This window comes from Nuphar pumila, chromosome 12, assembly GCF_984573655.1.
Source record: "Nuphar pumila chromosome 12, dmNupPumi1.hap1.1, whole genome shotgun sequence".
Taxonomy (NCBI): Eukaryota; Viridiplantae; Streptophyta; class Magnoliopsida; order Nymphaeales; family Nymphaeaceae; genus Nuphar; species Nuphar pumila.
Window position 1 is genome coordinate 81,666,939 of NC_143260.1, and position 24,487 is coordinate 81,691,425.

Here is a 24,487-nt window from a genome sequence, read left to right on the forward strand (position 1 = left end):
GTTTGCTTTCAGTAGGTGTGTTACTGGTAGTGGGACCAGATTTGGTCTGTCTGATCTTGTAGTTACACAAGGTTGATAGTGGAAATCTCAAGCGGGTTTTGCTTGGGGACTGGATGTAGGTCGGGAAAGTTCGAACCAGGATAAATTATTGTTTTCATTATGTGTTTGCTTTGCGAATTGCAAAATCCATCAAAATTCTGCAGACGATATTTAAAAGCACTATTCACCCCCCCTCTAGTGCTCGTTGCCTCGATCCTACTGCACTTTCATTTGGTATAAGAGCAGGTTTACTATTATTTTGATTTGATCATTATCTAGCATGGCAACTACAACATCTCAGCACAAAGAAGGATGCTCCTTTGTTCGTCCTACTCTCTTTAACGGAACTAACTATGGATACTGAAAAGTGAGAATAACAATATTGTTGCAATCCATGAATCTTGATATTTGGAGAGTTGTTTTAGATAAGTACCAAACTCCATCAACTGATTTCAACCGATGGACCGATGAAGAAAAGAAGACTGCTTCACTTAATGCCAAAGCTATGAATGCATTGTATTGTGTCGTTGACAAGGTAGAGTTCAATCACATCTCTCAATGCTCTACAACAAATGAAATATGACATACTCTTCTCGTGACTCACGAAGGTACGTCAAAGGTAAATGAATCTAAAATTGCTTCTTTAGTTCATAAATTTGAATTGTTTAAAATGAAGCAAAATGAATCTATATCGGACATGGTAACAAGAATGATCGATATAACTAACACTATGAAATCCCTTGGAAAAGAATATTCACAAGTGGATTTAGTCAGAAAGATTCTAAGGTGTTTAACTCTTGAATGAGAGAGAAAAACCACTGCTATTGAGGAAGCAAATGATTTAAACACTCTCACTCTTGAAGATTTGGTTGGTAACTTAATGGCATATGAAGTTCAACTTCAAGACAGACAAGAAGAAGAACCCAAAAAAAAATCTCTTGCTTTTAAGGCTACTTCTGATTCTGAAAATTCAGAAGAAGATGAAGATGAAGATGAAGATATTGCCCTTATTATAATGCAATTCAAAAGATTCATCAAAAAGGGAAGATTTCAAAGAAAGGTAAAGAAAGCAGATTCTTCCAATCCTAATAAAGTCAAGTGCTTTAACTGCAAAAAGGTAGGACACATCAAGAAAGATTGTCCTCTTTTCAAAATCAAGCCCAAGGACCAATTCAAGAAGAAAAAGGCATTTCAAGCATGTTGGGATGATAGTGACTCCTCTTCTGATGAAGAATCAAATGAAGAAGTCGCCAACATGTGTTTTGTAGCTCAAGAAGACTCGGCAAGTCAATTTGACTATGATGATTTATTAGAAGCATTCAATGGTTTATATGCCAAATTTAAGAGTCTAAGTTCTAAAAACAAAGAGTTAAAAACTGAAAATTCAACTCTTGACTCTCAAAACAAAGTGTTACTTCAAGAGATAGAAGATCTCAAGAAGGAAAACTCCTGTCAAGCATTTGAGATAAAAGAAATTGGAATTAGAACCAATATCTTACAAAAAGAAATAACTAGTCTAAAAGAAAAATCAAATGATCTTCTTTCTATAGTGACCAAATTCACAAATGGTCAAGAGAATCTAGAAAGACTTCTTGGTTCTCAAAGATGCTCGGTTAATAAAACCAGATTGGGATATAGCTTCTTGGATACTCAAAATAGACCAAACTATTTTGTGAAGAATCAAAGACAATATTCTCAACCATTTGTTCACAGAACTAAATTTTTCTGTTCTAATAGAAATGCATCTAATCATGGAACTTATAATGCTTATAAGCCTAGACATGATTATTCGAGAAATGCTAAATCTTGTTATAAAAAGAATACTTTTTATCAAAGGAAACCAAAATCCAAATGGATATGGGTTCCTAAGACTAACTCTCATGGACCCAAAAATAGAAAGGGGTCAAATGCTTTGTCTTCTAATTTTGTTGTAGGTACACAAAATAAGGAGCAAATGGATATTGGACAGCGGTTGTTCCAAACATATGACTGGAAGGCCAGAGTTATTTTCCACCCTCCAAAATAAGGATGGAGGAACTGTCACCTTTGGTGACAATAACAAGGAAAAAGTAATAGGTATTGGTAATATTGGTAATCCAAAATTTCCCTTGATAGAAAATGTTCTTTTAGTAGATGGTTTAATGCATAATTTATTATCCATTAGTCAATTATGTGATAAAGGTTTTCATGTTTCTTTTAAATATGATTTATGCTTAGTTTCTGATTTTCAATCTAAAAAGATCATTTTTAAAGGTAAAAGAAGGAACAATGTGTATGAACTTTATCTAGATGAGTTACCAACTTTTAATGAAAAATGTCTTATTGTTTCAAATGAAATTCAATGGTTATGGCACAAGAGACTTGAACATGTTAACTTTAAAATTATTTCAAAGATATCCAAGAATGATCTTGTAAGAGGCCTACCTAGAATACCATATAAGAAAGATCACTTATGTGATGCTTGCCAAAGGGGTAAACAAATCAAGAGTTCTTTTAAAGCAAAAGATATAGTTTCAACAAAATGTCCTCTTGAACTCTTATATTTAGATCTATTTGGACCATCTAGAATTCAAAGTTTAAATGGTAGCAAGTATGCTTTTGTTATAGTAGATGATTATTCTCGATTTACATGAGTGATTTTTCTAAAAAGCAAAAATGATGCTTTTTCTGAATTTTCCAAACTTTGTAGAAGAATTACAAATGAAAAATCTACATCTATAATTAAAATTCGTAGTGATCATGGTGGTGAATTTGAAAATGAATCTTTTATAAAGTATTGTGATTTACATGGTATATCTCACAACTTTGCTTTTCCTAGAGCGGCTCCACAAAATGGAGTTGTTGAAAGAAAGAATAGAACTTTGCAAGAATATGCTAGAACCATTTACCAAAATATTTTTGGGCTGAAGCAATAAATTCGGCATGTTATGTTTTAAACCGTGTTCTTATTCGACCAATCTTATATAAAACATGTTTTGAATTATATTATGATCGTATACCAAAGATCTCATATTTCAAAATTTTTGATAGTAAATGCTTCTTGTTAAATACCAAAGATAATCTTGATAAGTGTAAACACCCCAAATTTTCATCATCCATTCTCAAATAATCCTCCTAGTGCAGTGACAACCCTGTTAGGTCAGTGTAGGAGTCAAACCTCGAGTCAGTTTCAGAAAATCACCATTTTACCCATTTTCATTAGGAAAAATACCATTTTACCCCTAGGTCATCCCGGACCTCAGTCAGTCAAAGTCAACCAAGCTCACTGATCAGTTCAGAACATTTAGAGTATCAGTTATTTCAAGCTCATCTGAGCTCACAATGAACAGACCATTTTCATTTCTGACCATTCCAGCCAAAATGAGATCATTTCTTCAGAAATGAGCTCATTTCTCATTCAAATCCAAACCAATTGTCTCCGAGTCAATCATTCCCAGTCAGTCATGTTCCCCAGAGTCTAACTTGAGCTCACTAGGAGTTCAAGCACTCCAGTTTCAGTTCAAAACTATTTCAAGTGTCTAGGAGCCCATTTTATTCCATTTCAGCTCTTTCAGCTGCAATTGAGCTGAGTTCAATCAGTTGAGCTAGTGTTTGGGCCTCAATTTTAGTTCATCTTAGTATTACTGACCTTTGTTTCAGCTCAAACCCAGTTCAGGTTCGTAATTCACTTCATTCCAGTGATCATTCTGTACCATTTCTCTAAAAATGACAGCTTTTCTTGAAAATTCAGTCGGAAAGGTGAGTTGGGTCAGTATCATTGTCAGCTCATTGAAGTTCTGAAACTCTAAAACCCAGCTCATCTCAGTTCAATCCAGCTCGAACCCTAATTTTCAGTGTCACTCTAATCCAGTAGAGTCCCGAAAACCATTTCTTAAGTTATTTTGCAAATTTTATCAATTTTAATGCTTTTGAACTGGTACAACGGTCAATCGGGGTCTAACATCCAAAATTCTTCATTCAGGGTCTGCATTTTGCATGTCATTTCTCATCATTTCATAACATTTTACCACATTTCATTTCATTTTCGAAGTCCAGAACTCCAGTTTTATAAATTTCAATCCAGATTGAGTTTTTAAAGTTTTCAGAAATCAATTTCAAACCCTGATTTTCCAAAATTAACATTTTTACCCCAAGGAGTCTAAATTTGGAAATATTTTCCCAAGAAAAACAATTTGGATTTATTTCAAACTTAAATTTTCAAATTCTACACTGGATTTGCTTCGCAACGGGGTATTGAACTTCAAAATCCGAGCTTGTTTCAAAAATTGCCAAAAATAGCTCGTTTCATTTGAAAATAAATTTGGAAGTATTTTCTCGAGAAAAACAATCTGGATTTCTTTCAAAATTACATTTTTAAATTCTACATTGGATTTGCTTCGCAACGGGGTATTGAACTTCAAAATCCGAGCTCGTTTCAAAAACTGCCAAAAATAGCTCGTTTCGTCTGGAAATTTTCTGAAAAGACTATTTTACCCCTCTAATCGTCAAAATGAATTTCAAAAGTGGAATTTGGAACCGCTCTGATATGGCCCACTCATTTACATTTCTGTTTTATTAAAAAAAAATTATTCTTTTATTCCTTTCAATTTTCTTTTTTATTTGTTCATTTTTGTTTTTTTTTTATTTATTTTGCGTTTTAGAGAGGTGGGACCCACAAGGTGGTCACCCAAGCCTCCAGCCCCACTTTCCATTTTTTCCCTCATTTTTCTTTCCCTTTTTCTTTTTCCCTCCTTTTCTTTCTTTCCTTTCTTTTTCCCTTTTCTTTCTTTTTCTTCTTCCTCTTCTTTCCTTTTCCTTCCCTTCCGTCTTTCCTTCTTCCCTTCCTTTCCCTCTTGCCCAGCCATTGACGTAAATGCCTTCTTCGTTTCTTTCCCTAATTAAAACTAAAAACTTAGGGAAATATATGATCTTCCCTAAGTTAAGGAAATGAAGAAAAAGCCACTTACGGCTGGCCCCTTTTCAATCTTTCATCTCACGCCTCTCTCTCTCTCCTTCTCTCTTTTGCTGCTACAGCCACAACAAAACTTTTTGTTTCCCATCACACAACTCTCCAAACAGCAGCCTTGGCTGCTACTTCCAGAAAAAAGGGACACAGCCCATCAGCCCTTGGCTCCAGCCCATCAACAAGGTGCAGCCCCATCGTTGCAGCCAGTCCATAAGTTCAGCAGCCTCCACGCTCACCCGGTTCAAGCCACCTGCAACACCTCTTTGAAGCCTCCACGCCCAGCCAGTTCAAGCCACCAGCAGCCCAATCTTCAAGGCAACCTCCAACCAACAAAGAGGCTGCACCCTTTTTCATTCTCTCTACAGCAAGAACAATAGCCTCCACTTCCAGCTAGCAGCAGCCACCCGCTACATCCCAGCCACCGGTGCAAACCATCACTACAGCGCCACCTTCAGCCTCTGAAGGCGACTCCTTTTCATTCACAGCCTTCTTCCATCATCCATTGTAGCAAGTCCAGCTCTTCCAAGACCTCCAGCCAACGCTCTATAGCCTCTTCCTTCAGCCGGTTCAAGTAAGGCCACCCTTCCTAAGGTAAATACTGATTCTTTTATTGTTTTGATTATTGTTTTCTTGCTGAATAATAATATAAGGTTCTTCGGTATTGTGTTATGAATATAGTGAGAAATCAAAATAAAAAATGGGTTCAGACCTTGCTTTATGGGTTTAAGCCATGTGAAATGTTGGTATGACAAAGCTATACAAATGAGGCGATTCATCCGTTCAAATGGACTGAATCCCTCATTTCAATAGCTAATATAAATATAAAAATTCATATCTTCCTTATTTTCTGTTATTTTATCGTTGTTTTCATATAGATTATATACTATAGATATCATACTTAGTTTATGTTATTGTTTTATAAGTATCTTATTTAATTTCATTAATATGTATCTTTTAGTTTCTAGGGGTTAATTTTGGTGTCTAATCTCGTCGATATTTCATGTTTGATTGCTAATTCATAAATACTGATAATTTCATACTAAATGCATGTACATATCTCTGATCCTCTGTAAAAAAACCCAGATCAATTTGGGTTCAATAACCCCATTCTAAAAATCGAATCCCAAGCTGGGATTTCGCAGTTCGCTGAACTTCCAATTTCAGCTTTAGCAGACAAGAACCTTTGGCACCACCCTCGTGAAGGATCCAAATTGTCCTCCAAAAATCAAAGTAAATTCATGATTGAATCTACTAATGATCTGGAAATTTTTAGATTTTTCCAGTTAGTTTTTCCATCTGTAAAAAATCGGATTTCTCAGACCTCTGGGAAAATCTCGATTTTCTTTTGTCAGGGTATAGACAGACTCTAATGCACCAAGTCCGCCCAATCTGTAGCCCGTCTAGAAAAACGTTCAACACAAACATTGTTCCTAACATGTTTTCCTATCATTTCCCAAAATTTGGGGATTTTTTGAACTGTTTCATTATTTTTCCCAAAATTTTATTTTCTGTTTGACAGATTTCAATATCCTAAAATTCCAAAGATTCGAATCTCTGATAACAGCGTGCCCTTTTCCAAACCGTAACACAAATTTCAGTTTTGCAAAAATACAAATTTTTTCTCTGTTTGTCATAGACAGTTTCCCACAATTTCATCCTTTTTCCCATCTGTTTATAATTTTTCCCACATTTTCTACTGAAACCTATCTGTTTCCCCTAAATCCTAGAGTCGCCGAATTCCGATCCGACTTGCCAGAGTGGCACTGCTCCGACCATAGGTCAAAACCAGAAAGTGTAAAAGAAAAAAATCCTTTCCTTACTGTCCTATGTCACCCCATAAAATTTGGGAAATTTTTATTGATGTTTGATATCTGAAATCCCCTTTAGAATCAACTTTTTAGGCAAAAATCACAAAATTTAGGGTTTTTAGTTGAATTTTCAGATTTAAAAATACAAAAAAAATTAGATTTTCGAGATCCATTCTGTTTTTAGGGTTATTTTAGGTGTCCATGCCAAATTTGGCTTAATTCCAAGTTTATTTGCTCCATGTGTTAGTTTATCTTTAAATTCGGAAGCGAAAATCAGGCGAAAATCAGGTTAAATTTGATATTTTATGATATTTTCGCCATTTTAGGGTTTTTATCATGTACATAAGCATGTAAAATCATATTAGGGTTAATTTCAATCTCATTCGCATTTCATATTTTTCAATTTTGCAAAATTTATTTCAGAAAACACTGGTTTCAAGGCCATAGTCTTGTTATCATGGGTATTTTGGTCATTTTGACCATAATTTCAAATTTTCAATTTCTAATTCTTCAAAATTCCATGCATATCATCATATTTTATCATATTATGTTTGATTTATTTCATTTGATTTTCAAATTTCCAAAATTTCTTTTAGAAAACCCTGATTTCAAAGTCATGAGGGGCATTTTGGTCATTTTGACCCCAATTTCGAATTTCCAAGTTTATTTTAAAAATTTATTCATTATTTGTCATATTTATATCAAAGGGGGTATGAATTTGGGTTTATATCTGAATAATATCCGATAATTTCCAATATTTTCGGATAAATTCAGAAAGACCTACATTTCTGTGATAACATTGTTTGCTAGTTTTGCAGGAACATTCAAGAAGACTTAGTTACCTTATTTCTTTATTTTATTCAATTCAATTTAAAAAGCATTGTAATATTTGGAATAAGAGTTACATTTTTGCTTAGAATAGGGCTGCATTGCATATAGTTTAATTTCTGCAAATTTCAATATGTGATGTATGATTCATGCACATTTATTTCAAATTCACTATGATTTACACGAATGGCACGTGCACAAGCTCTTATGGAGTTTATAAACTCGGTGAGATTCATATTTATGGCCATAGTCAGAATACGAGGAAAACCAAGATTTATGATCTTCATATTAGCCACATTCAGCTTACACTCTTAGGCTAACTTTAAAAATGCACTGCATTTCTACAAGTTTTAAAAGGACTTCTCAATTCCTCAATGAAATTCCCTTTTCGAATTCATATTCATTCATTCATATTATTCAAATTGCATTGTTTTCAAATTCATATTCCAATTTGAATTTAAAAAAAAACCAATTTTCTCAAGGATTTACCAAGTCTTTCTCAAGATTTGATTTTCTCAGAATTCTAAATTTTCAAATGAGATTTCAAAGCATTTCCCAAGTTCAAATCAATATTTTCCAATGTTTTAAAATTCTCAAATTTCAAAATCCCAAGTTTTCAGAAATCGATTTTCTCAGATTTTCCAGTTTTCCTGAGAATTCATTTTCCATTTCAAAAGTCATTTTCCAATGAATTTCTTAGATTTTCTCAGAATTCTCAAATCCATTTTCTCAGAAAAGTAATTCCAAATTTCAAAATCAATTTTCTAAAGTTCAAATTTTCCCAAGAAATCACATTCCAATGCAAATTTCTGATTTTCAATGAAATTCAATGATTTTCCTAGGAATTCCAATTTCAAGAACTTTTCCAAGCATTTTCCAAGCATATTTCAACTTTCCAAACAAACATCATCATTTCAAAACTTGCATTATTTTCAAAATTTCATAGCACAAGCCCGATTCTCTGTGCATTCTAGGAAAAATAGAGCATAATTTAGATATTTGAGTCAAGTTAAAGCACATAATTGATCCTTGGTTCAATTACCCCTGGTAAAGGCGCCAGGAACGGTTGAACCTCGTACCGACAGGTGGATCCCATTCCACGGAATTTTCCCGCAAATTTTTAAAACGGAGGTGAGTTAATTTTCAAATTAATTTTTAAAACTTTGGTCGAGTTTGAGTCGCGAAATTCGTTTCTCTCTCGCAAGGGAGGGGGAAAATTTTGCGATGATAACAGGTTTGGCGACCGTGATGGGACCTGTCTTCGCCTGATCAGTTATGTGCTCTGACTTAGCTGAATTATCAAAATCGTGCTCTATGGATTGTCAGCTTTAATTCCTGATATCATGTGAGCCTAGGAGCTTAGACTTGAACCCAGCTGACATGGATTGCATGTAGACTTGGCATGGTTTGGTAGGACCATATTGAGCAGAATTATTCATGCTCACTTAGACTTAGGTCTGAAATACAACACTCCTCAATCTAGGAATTGTATGAAAACAATGTTTGCTTCTTCAAAAAAAAATCAAAATTCTATCTCTTTAGGACTTAGAGCCCTCTGTTTGCCTACATGTGCTCATGTTTTCAAAAAACCACCCCACCTATGTCTACCCGGTCTTCACATTGCTGGGCTCTCTTCCAGAACCATAGTTTGGGACAGAGCCTCACAACTGGGCCACTTATTTGGGCTAACGCCCCCCTGCCACGTACCAAGGGCCATGGTCCAACGTATATCGGCAGGCGCTCAAGGATGTTGGGAAAACCCAAGCATCGAGCCTCGACTCGAGTATATCGGCATAGCATGATTGGACACAGTTGATCTGAGCCTAAAGTCAGGATTAGGGTCCTACAGCTCTTTCAAAATCAGTGCATTTAGAGTCAGCTTCTTAGGGAATGTTGTATGTGCATAATTGTTTGTGCATGATATGATTGAATGCATTCTTCTTTTATTTTCTCATTTCCCTTTTGTTTCCCTTTTACATCATTTTCCAATTTTTATCTATTTTTTTCAACAATTTTATCAAAACCCTGGATAATTTTCAAAACCTCATATTTTTCCTCAAAAGTCCAGGCGATTTTCCTTTTCCTACCTTTCCTCTAGACTTCGAATTTCTAACCTTATTTTGATCCTGCCTGCAATTTTTCAAATGTTCAAATCTTGTCAAACTTCTTTTTTCCAGGTCTGCCAGATTTCCGTCTCTTTCCAAGTCCTTAGATATCTTTTGCATCATCTCAATTTCTCTCAAAAATTCTTCAGTTTAAACCATTCCTTTATTTTGCAGAAAGCATTGGCATTTCGCCACAGTTCAAACAAGGTCAGGAAAGAGAACAACACCAAGCAGTGTCGAAGAGATGAATTCTTCGAGGCCAGTCAAGAAGCAGGACAAGACAAGTGAAGATGAGATTGATCCAGTCATGTATAGGATGTTTCAAAAAATGATGACAAAGATGCTATTGGAGCTACTCGAGTCAAGCATAAAAAAGGAGCCAGTCAAGGAGATGACACCAGTCACATTCTCTGTGAACATTGAGGGCAACAACAATGGCAAAAGAAAAAGAGGTGGCAGGAAAAATCATACTGTCAGATCAGGAAACCCGAATACAGGCAGAAAGGACCACGCAGGTCAAAAGGATAAAATGGATAGTCAGAATGCCCGACCCCTCCAGTCCAATCCCCAGCATCAAGGGAAAGAGCAGGAAAAACCAAAACACAAAGACTGGAGCACTGATCGAAAGTTCACCCCTCTGGATCAGAAGCTCGAGACTGTTTTAGAAAATTTGCTTGCAAAAGGCATGGTTCATTTACCAAAGGTCGTCGATCCCCCGTCAATCATGGGCAGATTCAAAGAACACATTTGCAAGTTTCACCGTGCAATAGGACACGATACAGAAAATTGTTTTGTCCTCAAGAATATCGTTCAGGATCATGTAGATAAGAATATTCTGGGGGAAAACAAAATAGCAGACCAGCTGGCTATCCTAACCAAATCCCTTCAATCCTGCTCCCAGCAGAAAGCAAGCAGTCAAAAGAATCCAAAGCATGAAGGTTGGGAGCGTGACCGCAAGCTCACTCCTCTAGATCAACCCCTCGAAAAGATCCTTGAATACATGTTGAGCAAAGGAATGATTAAGCTTCCAAGAATTGCTAATCCTCTGGTTGCCCTAGGGAAATGGAAAGATCGCTTCTGCAAATTCCATCGAGCTACGGGGCATGATATTGAGAGATGCTTTGTCTTCAAAAATATTGTTCAAGACTATGTTGACAAGAATCTCCCTGTTAAAGACGAAGACCAGTCGACCGTTCTGACCGAGCCTTTCCTTGATCATTCATGAAGATGACAAATGCCAATGCTTTCTCATTTCCATCATTTCTACTTTTTGCTTCTCTGAATAAATGTAGTCTCCAGTTGCTTTCTTTAAATTTGTCATCCTTCCTCCAAGACATCAATAAAATCATCGGTTTTTCTTATATTTGGAGGTCATTTTCTTCATAAGGTTATTTTTTTGAACTCTCATGCAATATGCCCTTAGTGATGAATGTTTTTTCTTAAAAAAAAAAAATCTTTTTGCCTTCATTCTCAGATATTCTACCAAATTCACGGGGAAGCTCATTATTAATTATGCATTACTTTGTTATATTCCTTCAAAAATGTCTTTTTCTTCATGGTTGACGACCTCGCCTAGGTAACAAGGCATATCTTGGTTGTCTATTTCGTCTCATAACAATGCAATTGTCGCAATCCCAGCAATAATCCTATCCCTAGGAAAGGGATATCCTTCAAATTGTCAACCCAATTTCAGATCTTCATCCATTATTTTCCTTCTATTCTCCGAGTCATTTCCCTCAAGAATTTTCCCTCATTCTAATAATTCTATTTGTCTTACAGAGAGTTTCGGCATCGCGGAATGGTTCAGACCAGATCCAAGAAGAAAACAGTGTCGCTTCAGCACCCTAACAGTAGCAGCGAGCAAGAGATGGATTCTTCGTGATCTGCTAGGAACCAAAGTCAACAAGCCAATAATGATATTGATCCCCAGATGTATGCCATGTTTCAAAAGATGATGAATAAGATGATGGCAGAGCAAACAGGGGCCAGTTCCGACAAGATTCCTACCAAGAAAAAGATCAAGGGCCGAACAATGAAGAAACAACTGGAGATATCCAAGAAGTGTATCCAACATGAGGATACATCTGATGAAGCAGAATCAGGAGGTAGCACCGATGAAGAGTGTGACACAGGGGCAGGGGTCAGCCAATAAGCTAAAAGATCAGTATGCTAATAACTTTGACCTGTCACAACTCAAAGATGTAGTCAAAATGGTTAAGGATCTGCAAGCCCGCGACAAGGGCAAAAGGATTTTTACAAGCGAAGATTTCTATGATGGTTTATATGGGGATGACAGCCTAGAAGATCTCCCCCGTAAATTTGTCAAATTTGATGGGATTTGCGATCCCAAGGCTCACCTGACTATATTCTTTGCAGAGTGTAATCGATTCAAGAGAGACAATCGTGCTTTGTTCAGATGTTTTCCTTACAGTCTGGAGGGCACCGCCGCCAACTGGTACTCAGAACATATCAATCCCATTGAGTTCAAGGAATTCGATAAAGTAGTCAATCTGTTTATTGAACGATTCCTTCTCAACACTGAAGCGTTGCCGACGCTAAACCATCTCTATAATACAAAGCAAAGAGATAATGAGAAAGCCAGAAACTTCATCGGCAGATGGAGAGGCACTTGCAATAAAATGAGAAATCCCATCTTAGAGGAACATGCACTCCAGATTATTCTGAACAATTTCTCACAACCTTTGAGAGGTCTTATCTCCACCTCGCCTTCCAAATCTTTCATTGAGCTTACTGAACGGGCCGAGTGGCTCGAGATGAGAATAGAGAATGGGGTCTATGATGGCATCACTCTCATTAAGAGTAATCAAGATTCAAAGAAGGAAAATTTCACCTTCTCTGCCAATGTCGGACGCAATGACTATAAAAATAGCAAGAGCAATCATGCAGGTCAGAAAGAAAAGTCTTCAAAGAATGAAAAATTGAGTCAGCAGAAAGAAAAGATAAAACGGGATGGTTGGGGTGACGATCGTCAATTTACTTCTCTTGAGCAACCTCTTGATGAAATCCTCGAATATATGTTGACCAAAGAAATGGTAAAGCTCTCAAGAGCCACAGATCCTCCCACGATCATGGGAAGGTTCATGAACCATTTCTGCAAATTCCATCGGGCAGTAGGGCACGATACTGACCACTGTTTCGTCTTCAAGAACATTGTTTAGGATTGCATTGATAAGAATCTCCTCGTTGAAGAGGAAAATAAGGACTAGCCATCTTTCCTCGATTAGTCAAAAAGCCGACAATGGTAGCATTTTCCCACTTCTCATTTTGCCTTCAAAGGATGATGTAATCAAGTCTATCTTTCCTTGATTTGTCATTTTTTTTTCTTCATCAATAAAATTATCAATTTTCCTCATAAGCTTGTTCTCCTTCTCTGTACCATGTCCTTCCGCGAGAAGTGATATTTTTCAGAGTCTCTCCTGAATCAATCAAAAGTCAGTTGCTTTGTTACCTTCATAGAGCATTCTTCAAACATCAATTATCTTCCTTTTATCCAAAATCTCTTTCCCCTATTACACTGAGGCATTATTTTAAAATTTTTCTTCAAAACATTATGTATGCAGGCAGGATCAAACAAATCTCTCATTTTGCATGCATGTGCATTCATTTACATCATTTTGCATACATTTGCATTCGTTTGCATTTACATGCATTTATTTGCATTCATTTACATTCATTTGCATCAAATTCACTTCCCCTTCAGGTTAAGGGATAAACCTGAACTACTCATTCAGGATACGGGATAAATCCTGAGACCCCGACAGTTGTCTAAGTCATCGTGAGGATGAAGACTGAAAATCTCTCATCAGAATCAGTTGGGTAAGATTTTCAAAATTCAATGTTCGTGCTGGTAAGATTTTCAAAATCCAGTGTTTGTGCTGGTAAAATTTTCTAAATCCAGTGTTCGTGCTGGTAAATCTTCAAAATCCAATGTTCATGCTGGTAATTCTTCCAAAAACAGTATTTATACTGATCCATTTTTAAAATCCAGTACTTATGCTGGTTCATTTCCAAAATCCGATATTCACACTGGTACATCTTTCAAAATCCAATTTTTATTGGTCAAACTTTCTAAATCTGGTTTTATTGGTTAGTGTTTTCAAACCTAATCCATGCTGGTCTAGTCTTCTTGCGGGATTCGAGTTCCGACTCGAATTTTCTTTCCTCCGGGATTCGAGTTTCAACTCGAATTTCTTTCCCTTCTGAATTGGTCTAGAAAATTAGAGTTCCGACTCGAATTTTCTTCCAAATCCAATTCAAATGTCCTAGAATTGGTCTAGAAAATTGGAGTTCCGACTCAAATTTTCTTCCAAATCCAATTCAAATGTCCTAGAATTGGTCTCGAAAATTAGAGTTCCGACTCAAATTTTCTTCCAAATCCAATTCAAATGCCTGGAATCGGTCTAGAAAATTAGAGTTCCAACTCGAATTTTCTTCCAAATCCAATTCGCTTGGCTTTCCTTTAAAGGTTTGAACTCCTACTCAAACTTTTCTACAATTTAGTAATTGGTCTAGAAGATCCAAGTTTCGACTTGAATTTTCTTTCAAAACCCAATTCATTTAGTTTTTCCTTGAAGATTTGAATTCCGATTTGAATCTTTCGTCAAAACCCAGTTTAGCACCTGGTCCATTCCAAGCTCAAAAGTTGAATCCTTCCTTTTTAAACTATGGTCCTTAGGTTAAATCCCTATGGAATTGATAGTTCAGAGGTTGAACCTCTGCTGAACCGATGTGATCCCTAGGTTAAATTCCTATGGAATTGCTAGTTCTTAGGCTGAATCCCTATTGAACCCATGTCGTTCCCAGTGAACCAATGTCGTTCTCAATAGAACCAATGTCGTTCTTAGGCTGAATTCCTATTGAACCCATATTTTTTCCAGTAAATCAATTCCAATTTCAGCCCTCAGGCCATCCAATCACCAATGTCGGCCCTCAGGCCATCCAATTACCAATTCGGCCCTCAAGCCACCCAATTTCCAGATTTCCAATTTCAACCTTTGGGTCACTCAATTTCCAATTTCGACCTTCGGGCCAATCAATTTTCAAAATTTCCAATTTCGACCTTCAGGTCAATCAATTTCCCAATTTCCAATTTATAAATTCCAAATTTCCAATTTCGAATTTCGGGTCAACCAATTTCGACCTTCGGGTCAATCAATTTCCAATTTCCAATTTCCAAATATCAATTTTCAAATTCCAAATTTCCAATTTCCAATTTCCAATTTCAAATATCAAATTTCAAAATTTAAAATTTCAAAATTTCAAATTTCAAAATTTCAAATTCCAAAATTTCAAATTCCAATTTCGACCCTTTTGGTCACCTAATACCAATTTCAATCATTTCCTCTTGCGAGAGACCCTTTTTGCAGGGAGAGTTCAAGGGAGCTTGTTCTTTTCGCATGCTATCCTTTGTTCACCTAGCCCATTTTCAGGAAGAGTTTGAAGAGACTCGTGTCTATGTGAACCGTTTGCAAAACGAAATTCCAATTTCATTCAAGGAACCCTTAGTTCATGGAGAGCTTCGACGAAAGTTCACTTTCCTTGTGACCGCAATTTCAAACTAGGCCATTTCATCATGAAGGACCTTCTTTTCAAGGAGAGTGTGATGAACTTGTTCCTTCATGACCAATTCACCGATCTCACCATTACCGGCCCCCTTTCCATAAGAGAAGCCTAATGTTAGGAAGTTTTGATGAAAGCTTAATTTCTCTTCGAAAGTTTGTTTTGCAAACACCTCCTCTTCAGGGAAGAGAGGAGTAATTTCTATTTCCAAATTTCTGAATCTTCTCCTTTGGGGAAAGGAGAAGAAAATTCCTATCATGGATGTGTTGCGTTATGCTACAGATGCTCGCTCTCACCAAGGATTTCAAGAAATTTTTGCCAATTTGTCATTAAATATTTGTTAATTTCAAAATCTTTATTGCACAAAAACATTACCTCAGAATACCTTCAGTATTACTTCCGAAAGGACAAAGCTTTCGCAAAAAAGGATTCAAAATTCAAAACCTTTCTTTTGGCCAACCAAAAGGCTAAAAAATAAATCCTCGATATGGCCAGCAAAAGAAATTCAATGTTGTTGCAAAGCAATAAGTGATCGGTATTGATCGCAGTTAATGACTCATTTTTAAAGATCATTCTTGGGAAATAAAGCAGTCGAAATATCCTGGGTGATACAGAAAAATCCATTCAATCTTCATATCTCCTCAATTACCTAAGCTGCAATTAAATATCTACAAAAGGGATCTCTCAATTGTCGTCAAGATGAAGACGAATTATGCGAGTTGACCCCTAGGGCCAAAGAAGATTTGGATCATCTCCAAGATGAAGGAGTTTGTGTCAGATCCTTCCAGGGAAAGTTCAGAGCACCGTCAAGATGAAGGCGACTGCGATGAGCCTCCCGACAAACCCTAAAGGATATTTAATTTCAGCTATCATCAAGAGATTTCCAAACAAAGAGCCAATAACCGTCAATATAATCCCTGAGAGCAAAGAAGAATCAGAGCATCTCCAAGATGAAGGAGTTTGTGACGTACTCTTTCAAAAAAAAGAGAGAGAAAAGTCAGGACATCTCCAAAATGAAGAATGATGTAATAAAATCCCCAAAAGCCCAAGAGAGCTCTAATTCTGCCAATAAAAAAAAGTGGGCAGAAAGATCATCATGAGAAAGAATCTCAGGATATCAGACTGCCGAATTTGCCAAAGAATCTTCTTTAAATTTGTGAAATTCTACTATCAATATTCTTTCACCAATTGCTTTCACAATATCAAGAATACTCTTTTTTCTGTTCATATCAAGGAAATTGATAGCTTCCTTGAAAGAAAGTCAATTGTAAGAAATTTGAATTCAAATCTTGATTCTACGGAGTTAAGCCCAGTCGGAGGTAATACTTCAGGTAGAAAAGAGGGAATACTTTCAAACCAATGTCCATCATTTCCAATTATTTTGAATCATTTAACATTTTGGCAATATTTTCTTACTATCTTGACATGAAGTGAAGAACTCGATGTCCATCTTGACACATCCTGGTATCACCTTTTACCTCCTTGAGAGAGTAACCTTTATCATCTTTCGTGTTGTTGAAAGATTAGCCTTTTCTCTGAAATGATAACCTTTGTTATCTTTCGCGTTATCGAAAGAATCCATCTTTTGCATTGTCAAAAGAATCGCCTTGCTCCTTTGGATCGCCTTGTCATCTTTCGCGTTGTTGAAAGAATCGCCTTGTTCCTTTGGATCACCTTTGCTATCTTTCGCGTTGTCGAAAGAATCCATCTTTTGCGTTGTCAAAAGAATCGCCTTGCTCCTTTGGATCGCCTTGTCATCTTTCGCGTTGTTGAAAGAATCGCCTTGTTCTTTTGGATCACCTTTGTCATCTTTCGTGTTGTCAAAAGAATCACCTTGCTCCTTTGGATCGCCTTGTCATCTTTTGCGTTGTTGAAAGACTCGCCTTGTTCCTTTGGATCGCCTTTGTCATCTTTCGCGTTGTCGAAAGAATCCATCTTTTGCGTTGTCAAAAGAATCGCCTTGCTCCTTTGGATCGCCTTGTCATCTTTCGCGTTGTTGAAAGAATCGCCTTGTTCCTTTGGATCACCTTTGACATCTTTCGCATTGTCGAAAGAATCCATCTTTTGCGTTGTCAAAAGAATCGCCTTGCTCCTTTGGATCGCCTTGTCATCTTTTGCGCTGTTGAAAGAATCGCCTTGTTCCTTTGGATCACCTTTGCTATCTTTCGCGTTGTTGAAAGAATCCATCTTTTGCGTTGTCAAAAGAATCGCCTTGCTCCTTTGGATCGCCTTGTCATCTTTCGCGTTGTTGAAAGAATCGCCTTTGCCATCTTTCGCGTTGTCGAAAGAATCCATCTTTTGCGTTGTCAAAAGAATCACCTTGCTCCTTTGGATCGCCTTGTCATCTTTCGCGTTGTTGAAAGAATGACCTTGTTCCTTTGGATCGCCTTTGCTATCTTTCGCGTTGTCGAAAGAATTCATCTTTTGCGTTGTCAAAAGAATCGCCTTGCTCCTATGGATCGCCTTGTCATCTTTCACGTTGTTGAAAGAATCGCCTTGTTCTTTTGGATCACCTTTTCTATCTTTCGCGTTGTCGAAAGAATTCATCTTTCGCGTTATCGAAAGAGTCGCCTTATTCTTCTTCAAAATTTTTTTTTGTCTTATTCACTATCCAACTTACCATTTTCCATCTTCCCAATCAGGATAAGGGTACAAACCTGAGCCTCCTTTGATGAGGTATTTCATTTTCCGCCCAATCAGGATAAGGGTACAAACCTGAGCCTCCTTTGATGAGGTATTTCATTTTCCGCCCAATCAGGGTAAGGGTACAAACCTGAGCCTCCTCTGAGGAGGTATTTCATTTCCCGATCAGGTTAAGGGTTAAGCCTGAGCCTTTTTTGATGAGGTATTTCATTTCTCCGGTCAGGTTAAGGGTCAAACCTGAGCTTCATTTCTACATGAGGTATTTTCTGCCCAATCAGGATAAGGGTACAAACCTGAGCCTCCTTTGATGAGGTATTTCATTTTCCCCCCAATCAGGATAAGGGTACAAACTTGAGCTTCATTCTGATGAGGTATTTCATTTCCCGATCAGGTTAAGGGTTAAATCTGAGCCTCATTTTGATGAGGTATTTCATTTCTGGTCAGGTTAAGGGTCAAACTTGAGCTTCGTTTCTATACGAGGTATTTCCCGTCCCATCCAGGTTAAGGGCAAAACCTGAATCTCACTTTTTTTGAAGTAAAATTTTCTTCTTCATTCTCCATCTCATATCTATCATTTTCATCAGGGCTAATCTCTTCGTATCCAGTCAGATCCTTCTAACTGGGGCATTTCTATAACCCAAATTTGGTGTGTTTTTCTTTGCCACTAAGCTCGTCTTCAAGCCGGCTTAGTAGCAAAGAGGGGCATTTGTAAACACCCCAAATTTTCATCATCCATTCTCAAATAACCCTCCTCGTGCAGTGCCAACCCTGTTAGGTCAGTGTAGGAGTCAAACCTCGAGTCAGTTTCAGAAAATCACCATTTTACCCATTTTTATTAGAAAAATTACCATTTTACCCCTAAGTCATCCCGGACCCCAGTCAGTCAGAGTCAACCAAGCTCACTGGTCAGTTCAGAACATTTAGAATATCAGTTATTTCAAGCTCATCCGAGCTCACAATGAACAGACCATTTTCATTTCTGACCATTCCTGCCAAAATGGGATCATTTCTTCAGAAATGAGCTCATTTCTCATTCAAATCCAAACCAATTGTCTCTAAGTCAGTCATTCCCAGTCAGTCATGTTCCCCAGAGTCTAACTTGAGCTCACTAGGAGTTCAAGCACTCCAGTTTCAGTTCAAAACCATTTCAAGTGTCTAGGAGCCCATTTTAGTCCATTTCAGCTCTTTCAGCTGCAATTGAGCTGAGTTCAATCAGTTGAGCTAGTGTTTGGGCCTCGATTTTAGTTCATCTTAGTATTACTGACCTTTGTTTCAGCTCAAACCCAGTTCAGGTTCGTAATTCACTTCATTCCAGTGATCATTCTGTACCATTTCTCTAAAAATGACAGCTTTTCTTGAAAATTCAGTCGGAAAGGTCAGTTGAGTCAGTATCATTGTCAGCTCATTGAAGTTCTGAAACTCTAAAACCCAGCTCATCTCAGTTCAATCCAGCTCGAACCCTAATTTTCAGTGTCACTCTAATCCACTAGAGTCCCGAAAACCATTTCTTAAGTTATTTTGCAAATTTTATCAATTTTAATGCTTTTGAACTGGTACAACGGTCAATCGGGGTCTAACATCCAAAATTCTTCATTCAGGGTCTGCATTTCGCATGTCATTTCTCATCATTTCATATCATTTCTCAGCATTTCATAACATTTTATCACATTTCATTTCATTTTCGAAGTCCAGAACTCCAGTTTTATAAATTTCAATCTAGATTGAGTTTTTAAAGTTTTCAGAAATCAATTTCAAACCCTGGGTTTCCAAAATTAACATTTTTACCCCCAGGAGTCTAAATTTGGAAATATTTTCCCAAGAAAAACAATTTGGATTTATTTCAAACTCAAATTTTCAAATTCTACACTGGATTTGCTTCGCAACGGGGTATTGAACTTCAAAATCCTAGCTCATTTCAAAAATTGCCAAAAATAGCTTGTTTCATCTGAAAATAAACTTGAAAGTATTTTCTCGAGAAAAACAATCTGGATTTATTTCAAAATTACATTTTTAAATTCTACATTGGATTTTCTTCGCAACGGGGTATTGAACTTCAAAATCCGAGCTTCTTTCAAAAACTGCCAAAAATAGCTCGTTTCGTCTGGAAATTTTCTGAAAAGACTATTTTACCCCTCTAATTGTCAAAATGAATTTCAAAAGTGGAATTTGGACCCGCTCTGAGATGGCCCACTCATTTACATTTCTGTTTTATTAAAAAAAATATTCTTTTATTCCTTTCAATTTTCTTTTTTATTTGTTCATTTTTGTTTTTTTTATTTATTTTGCGTTTTAGAGAGGTGGGACCCACAAGGTGGTCGCCCAAGCCTCCAGCCCCACTTTCCATTTTTTTCCTCATTTTTCTTTCCCTTTTCCTTTTTCCCTCATTTTCTTTCTTTCCTTTCTTTTTCCCTTTTCTTTCTTTTTCTTCTTTTTCTTCTTCCTATTCTTTCCTTTTCCTTCCCTTCCTTCTTTCCTTCTTTCCTTCCTTCCTCCCTTCCTTTCTCTCTTGCCCAGCCATTGACGTAAAAGCCTTCTTCCTTTCTTTCACTAATTAAATCTAAAAACTTAGGGAAATATATGATCTTCCCTAAGTTAAGAAAAGAAAAAAAAAGCCACTTACGGCTGGCCCCTTTTCAATCTTTCATCTCACGCCTCTCTCTCTCTCTCCCTTCAACTCTCTCTCCTTCTCTCTTTTGCTGCTACAGCCACAACAAAACTTTTTGTTTCCCATCACACAACTCTCCAAACAGCAGCCTTGGCTGCAACTTCCAGCAAAAAGGGACACAGCCCATCAGCCCTTGGCTCCAGCCCATCAACAAGGTGCAGCCCCATCGTTGCAGCCACTCCATCTGTTCAGCAGCCTCCACGCTCAGCCGGTTCAAGCCACCAGCAGCACCTCTTTGAAGCCTCCACACCCAGCCAGTTCAAGCCACCAACAGCGCAATCTTCAAGGCAGCCTCCAACCAACAAAGAGGCTGCACCCTTTTTCATTCTCTCTACAACAAGAACAATAGCCTCCACTTCCAGCTAGCAGCAGCCACCCGCTACATCCCAGCCACCGGTGCAAACCATCACTACAGCGCCACCTTCAGCCTCTGAAGGCGACTCCTTTTCATGCACAACCTTCTCCCATCATCCATTGTAGCAAGTCCAGCTCTTCCAAGACCTCCAGTCAGCGCTCCATAGCCTCTTCCTTCAGCCGGTTCAAGTAAGGCCACCCTTCCTAAGGTAAATACTGATTCTTTTATTGTTTTGATTATTGTTTTCTTGCTGAATAATAATCTAAGGTTCTTCGGTATTGTGCTATGAATATAGTGAGAAATCAAAATAAAAAATGGGTTCAGACCTTGCTTTATGGGTTTAAGCCATGTGAAATGTTGGTATGACAAAGCTATACAAATGAGGCGATTCATCCGTTCAAATGGACTGAATCCCTCATTTCAATAGCTAATATAAATATAAAAATTCATATCTTCCTTATTTTCTGTTATTTTATCGTTGTTTTCATATAGATTATATACTATAGATATCATACTTAGTTTATGTTATTGTTTTATAAGTATCTTATTTAATTTCATTAATATGTATCTTTTAGTTTCTAGGGGTTAATTTTGGTGTCTAATCTCGTCGATATTTCATGTTTGATTGCTAATTCATAATAACTGATAATTTCATACTAAATGCATCTACATATCTATGATCCTCTGTAAAAAACCCAGATCAATTTGGGTTCAATAACCCCATTCTAAAAATCGAATCCCAAGCTGGGATTTCGCAGTTCTCTGAACTTCCAATTTCTGCTTTAGCAGACAAGAACCTCCGACACCACCCTCGTGGGGTATTCGAATTGTTCTTCAAAAATCACAGTGGATTTATGATTGAATCTACTAATGATCTGTAAATTTTTAGGTTTTTACAGTTAGTTTTGCTTTCTGTAAAAAATCGGATTTCTCAGACCCTTTGGAAAATCTCAATTTTCTTTTGTCAGGGTATAGACAGACTCTAATGCACCAAGTCCGCCCAATCTGTAGCCTGTCTGCAAAAATGTTCAACACAAACGTTGTTCCTAACATGTTTTCTTTTCATTTCCCAAAATTTGGGGATTTTTGGAACTGTTTCATTATTTTTCTCGAAATTTTATTTTCGGTCTGACAGATTTCAATATCCTAAAATTCCAGAGATTCGGGTCTCTGATAACAGCATGCCTTTTTCCAAACCGTAACCCGAATCCCAGTTTTGTAAAAATACAAAATTTTTCTTTATTTGTCAGAGACATTTTCCCACAATTTCAGCCTTTTTCCTTTCTGTTTACAATTTTTCCCATATTTTCTACCGAAACCTGTCTGTTTCCCCTAAATCCTAGAGTCGTCGGATTCCGATCCGACTTGCCGGAGTAGCACTGCTCCGACCATTGGTCAAAACCATAAAATTTGTGTAAAAGAAAAAAAATCCTTTCCTTACTGTCCTCTGTCACCCCATAAAATTTGGGAAATTTTTATGGAAGTTTGATATCTGAAATCCCCTTTAGAATCAACATTTTAGGCAAAAATCACAAAATTTAGGGTTTTTAGTTGAATTTTCATATTTAAAAATACAAAAAAAAATAGATTTTCGAGATCCATTCTGTTTTTAGGGTTAGTTTAGGTGTCCATGCCAAATTTGGCTTAATTCCAAGTTCATTTGCTCCATGTGTTAGTTTATCTTTAAATTCAGAAGCGAAAATCAGGCGAAAATTAGGTTAAATTTGATATTTTATGATATTTTTGCCATTTTAGGGTTTTATCATGTATATAAGCATGTAGAATCATATTAGGGTTAATTTTAATCTCATTTTCATTTCATATTTTTCAATTTTGCAAAATTTATTTCAGAAAACCCTGATTTCAAGGCCATAGTCTTGTTATCAGGGGTATTTTGGTCATTTTGACCATAATTTCGAAATTTCAATTTCTAATTCTCCAAAATTCCATGCATATCATCATATTTTATCATATTATGTTTGATTTATTTCATTTGATTTTCAAATTTCCAAAATTTACAAAATTTCTTTTAGAAAACCCTGATTTCAAAGTCATCAGGGGCATTTTGGCCATTTTGACCCCAATTTCGAATTTACAAGTTTATTTTCAAAATTTATTCATTATTTGTCATGTTTATATCAAAGGGGGTATGAATTTGGGTTTATATCTGAATAATATCTGATAATTTCCAATATTTTTGGATAAATTCAAAAAGACCTACATTTCTGTGATAACATTGTTTGCTAGTTTTGCAAGAACATTCAAGAAGACTTAGTTACTTTATTTCTTTATTTTATTGAATTCAATGTAAAAATCAATGTAATATTTGGAATAAGAGTTACATTTTTGCTTAGAATAGTGTTGCATTGAATATAGTTTAATTTCTGCAAATTTCAATATGTGATGTATGATTCATGCACATTTATTTCAAATTCACTATGGTTTACACGAATGGCACATGCACAAGCTCTTATGGAGTTTATAAACTCGGTGGGATTCGTATTTATGGCCATAGTCAAAATACGAGGAAAACCAAGATTTATGATCTTCATATTAGCCACATTCAGCCTACACTCTTAGGCTAACTTTAAAAATGCACTGCATTTCTCCTAGTTTTAAAAGGACTTCTCAATTCCTCAATGAAATTCCCTTTTCGAATTCATATTCATTCATTCATATTATTCAAATTGCATTGTTTTCAAATTCATATTCCAATTTCAATTTAAAAAAAATCAATTTTCTCAAGGATTTACCAAGTCTTTCTCAAGATTTAATTTTCTCAGAATTCTAAATTTTCAAATGAGATTTCAAAGCATTTCCCAAGTTCAAATCAATATTTTCCAATGTTTTAAAATTCTCAAATTTCAAAATCCCAAGTTTTCAGAAATCGATTTTCTCAGATTTTCCAGTTTTCCTGAGAATTCATTTTCCATTTCAAAAGTCATTTTCCAATGAATTTCTTAGATTTTCTCAGAATTCTCAAATCCATTTTCTCAGAAAAGCAATTCCAAATTTCAAAATCGATTTTCTAAAGTTCAAATTTTCCTGAGAAAACACTTTCCAATGCAAATTTCTGATTTTCAATGAAATTCAATGATTTATCCAGGAATTCCAATTTCAAGCACTTTTCCAAGCATTTTCCAAGCATATTTCAACTTTCCAAGCAAACATCATCCTTTCAAAACTTGCATTATTTTCAAAATTTCATAGCACAAGCTTGATTCTCTGCGCATTCTAGGAAAAATAGAGCACAATTTAGATATTTGAGTCAAGTTAAAGCACATAATTGATCCTTGGTTCAATTACCCCTGGTAAAGGCGCCAGGAACGGTTGAACCTCGTACCGACAGACGGATCTCATTCCATGGAATTTTCCCGTAAATTTTCAAAACAGAGGTGAGTTAATTTTCAAATCAATTTTCAAAACTTTGGTCGAGTTTGAGTTGCGAAATTTGTTTCTCTCTCACAAGGGAGGGGAAAAATTTTGCGATGATAACAATAAGTTTGATTCAAAATCAGA